Here is a 3767-nt window from a genome sequence, read left to right on the forward strand (position 1 = left end):
GCCCCCCACCCTCCTCCCTACCCAGCCACGTGCCACCACAGACCTGCCGCCCAGCCAGGACGTGGCTCCCGAAAACTCCCCCTAACCTACAAAACTCCTGTCCCACCCCCCACCAGGTTTGCTTTTTTTTTTTGATCAGAGCCCAGATGATCCCCTCCGTGGTGGCCATGAAGGAGGAGGGGTCCCCGGATGGGCCAAGCGGGGGAGCTCCGGGATCTTGCTTTTCCTGGCCCCAGCCCCTGTCCCGTGCTCCCAGCGCTCGGCGCACCGCACCGACGTTGCCCCCGTCGCCCTCCGGCTCAGGATGCTGAGTTTGCTGGGTCTCAGCAGGGCAGGGGGAGCTGGGGGCGCTTCCCGGAGGCTCTCCCGCACGCACGGACTCTCCGCAGCTCCCAGGGGCGAGGAGATCGCGGCCAGGGGCAGGACAGAGGAGCTTGCCCGGGGGCAAGAGGGTGCGGGGAGGGGAGGGAGGGTGCTCCTGACCTGCCCATCTTTGAAGTAGGTGCGATGCAGGGTTTCCACCGCTGCGGGGATCACTCTCAGAGCCTCCGGGCTCGCCCCCAGCACCCAGACCTCCAGCTCCTGCCCTGCCCGCGGGGGGCTCTCGTCCGCCAGGGCCAGGAGGTCCATGAAGGGGCGACCTGCGAGGAGCGGGCAAGGCAGACGTCAGCCAGGAACGAGCCGCACAGAGGTCGGGGCAGGAGGCGCGAGACGGAGAGCTCGGCGAGCTCAACCTGTGCACACTCCCGCGTCTACCTGCACACCGAGCCGGGCCCCAGGGTGCAAGCTGGAGCTCCAGCCCCGCCGCTCCCCCTGTCATAACCCAAGGGTATGATTTTGTGCGCGCGCACTTCGGCACTGGAGAATTATTTCCCGCCACGAGGAGCTTTCTTTGCAGGGTGCAATTCTCAGTTGCAAAGAGAAAACCCCGGTGCAAAGAAGTTCCCGCCATTCGCGTGCAAACTTGTGTCCCACTATTGGCTGTTTCTAAATTAGTCCCACGTGGCGGCTAGCGATTGGCTTGCTAGCCGTATAAGAGGCTTGAGCGGTTTCCGCCCAAGTTGGAGACCTCCAAGGAGAACCCCGCAAGGGAGGACTCCACAACCATCTGGAGGAGGAGGAGGACTTCACGTCTTGTGAAGATCTCTAAGCGCTGCGGAGCCTAACAAACCCAGTGTGTGCCTTAAGAAGGATACAGGGGCCTGATCAACCTCTAGCCTCTCCCCGTCGCCGGCTAATCCCTCGACGAACCCCTTCCCTGCGCGCTTTCGTTCCACGGAGCCTAGCAAACTTCGTGTGTGTGTGTGTGTGTGTGTGTGTGTGTCCAGAGCTCTGCCCGAGTTATTTCAAGAGGCTCGAGTTTTTCTACGGGTCTTGTTCGTACGAGTTTTGTAACTGCAACTTAAGCGAAGTTTTCTCCTGCCTGCACCGCGACTGTCTACGGTGTAAGTAAAATAATCTTTAATCAACCGCTACGCGTCCGTGCCTAATTCTAGTGCCCGACCCACGTGCCAGGGCTGCTGGCCACAGCCCGCCGCGCGCCCCCGAAAGCCTCGGACCACTCCCGGCCCGCACCCCGCCAGCCATGCAAGACCCTGATCCGCCAGAGCAGGGGCCGTCCACCCCCAGGGTTTTGGGGAGTGGGGGTTGGAGATTGCAAATGCTGCAGCTTGAAGCCACTGCTCCTAGTCCTGTCCGCAACCGTCTCAGGGGAAAGCCCGTCTCCATCCTCTCCGTAAACACCCTGCAGGGACTTGGAGACTGTTATCGGTCTTCTCTTCTGCAGCCTCAATCCCCGCAGCTCTGCCAGCCTTGTCAGTCTTTCCTTCCAGGCCCCTGGGCGTTTTTGGCATCCGGCGCTGGGCTCTTTCCGAACTGTGCGTGTCCTCCTTGGAGCGCAGGGCCCCGGACAGGAGCCAGGCCTCCAGGGGAGGCCTCTCCAGAGCAGGGGGATCACTGCCCTTGATGTGAAGGCTTGATTTCAAGGATTTGCAAACTACTGTCGTGTCCCCCTTCGCCTCCTGCACCCTGAGCTCGATGCGCCTGGTTCTCCCAGCCTTTCGCGGCACGTAGGGCTGCCCACCTATCCCTGTATCGTCGTCATCTTCCACCTCTCGATCCCTTCCAGAGCCCGGTGCTGTGCATGCTAGCCCAGCTGAGGCCAAGCACAACTTGCTTCCCGTGTGTTGCACGAAAACTTCAGTCGCTAGAGCCCCAAACGGCATCCCGTTGCTAACTCTCTCAGACCGAGAAGCCCCACGGTCCCTCTCAGCAGCGCTACGGCCCAGCCGGTCACCCCCCTTCTGTATTTGAGCCTCAGAGTCTCATCCCTCTCTAGCATCTTGCAGTCGTCCTTGGTGCTGTCTCTTAACAAGCGGGAAGATGGCTGCCGCGGTCCCCCTGCTTCCCCTGGGGCAGGGTCGGGTGCAATGTCGTGTGTCCGGGTCGAGGGCGGTTTTGCGAATTGTTTAGATGGGCTGGTTTGGACAGGACTGGACTAGGGGCCCCCACTGGCTCCTTCCCCTTCCCTGCGCACAGCCCTGGAGCTGGTGCCACACTCCCGGGAGGGGGCCACAGAGCCTGGCCGCGACGAACCAGCTCACCCGCGGCATCCCGGAGCCTGTACGCTGCCTTGCACCCCGGGAGCGTCATCTTCTCCTCCTCCTCCGTCAGCTTCATCCGCGGGCGGCCGTTCACCTGCACCAGCTGCGGCGGGAAGCAACGAGGAGACGACGCGCTCAGGGCCGAACCGGGGCCGCTCTCCCGGGCCGACCCTCCCTAGACCCCCAGGCTCAGAGCAGCCCCCACGGCTGGACCGCCAGCCTCCCATCTGCCGGCGACTTGGGGAGCAAGCACGGACGTGGGGCTCTGCCGCCCCGATTGCAGACTTCGAGGCAGGAGCTGGGGTGGAGCTGGGGTGCTACGGCCAGCCCCGGACGGAGCCACGGGCAGCGTTTGCGGGTCGCAGCCGACCCCGCAGGGTGCGGGACTTCACCTTGTAGATGCAGCCCAGCGAGGGCTGCCGCGGGCAGGTCACCAGGTGGGTCCCGATCCCGATCATGTCGATGTCGCTGCCCTGAAGGGACAAGAACCGCCGGCGCCGTGGGCCCTCTGCATGGCTGGAGCTGTCGGTACGCGGCGCGAGGCAGCTCCGGACCCGGGGGAGGTCTGCGTCAGGGTTTCCCCGGCTCCAACCACCCCGGCGGGGTCCAAAGAGGCAGCGCAGGTTTGCTCCTGCCTCTAGCACCTGCCGGGGACCCAGAAGTCCCCCTCGACCCCATCCTCCCTGGCCCCTAGCCCGCGCCTGACCTCCGTGCCGAAGGCTTCCAGGCTCTGCTCGCTGACGTCGTTGCTCACCGCGATGGGGACAGCCTCGAACCAGGGCAGCTGGAACCTGGGCAGGAGCACGGTAAGGAGCTGCGACCAGGGCAGCGGGACAATGCCTCCCTGGACGCGTCCCCGTGCAGCCGGACACGGGCTCTGGGGCAGGGTCCCCCCCTCATGGGAGCCGGGCACCTAAACCCCTTAGGTCTCCGGAAAAACCTCCTCCCAACAGGGACGACAGAGGCAGCCGATGCCGGAGCCGAGGAAGAGCAACGCCGCAGCTCCCTGAACGCAGGCACCCCACGCGCTCCAGCCGCGCGCCCCACTCACTGGATGCTGCAGGCGCGAAGCACGCGGCGGATCTCGGCCGCCTGCCGGGCGAGGTCCCCGCTGTCCAGCCGCACGCCGATGGCGCGGTACCCCAGCTGGGCCAGCGCCCGCGC

At 64.9% G+C, this 3767-nt stretch overlaps 1 protein-coding gene across 1 annotated transcript in view; it reads right to left on the minus strand.

Moving 5' to 3' along the window:
• Nucleotides 1–3767, minus strand: part of NAPRT (nicotinate phosphoribosyltransferase) — a 9668-nt gene that overhangs the window by 1380 nt on the left and 4521 nt on the right. The gene's annotated exons all lie outside the window — the stretch shown is intronic.

This window comes from Alligator sinensis, unplaced genomic scaffold (genome assembly GCF_000455745.1).
Source record: "Alligator sinensis unplaced genomic scaffold, ASM45574v1 scaffold1054_1, whole genome shotgun sequence".
Classification (NCBI taxonomy): Eukaryota; Metazoa; Chordata; order Crocodylia; family Alligatoridae; genus Alligator; species Alligator sinensis.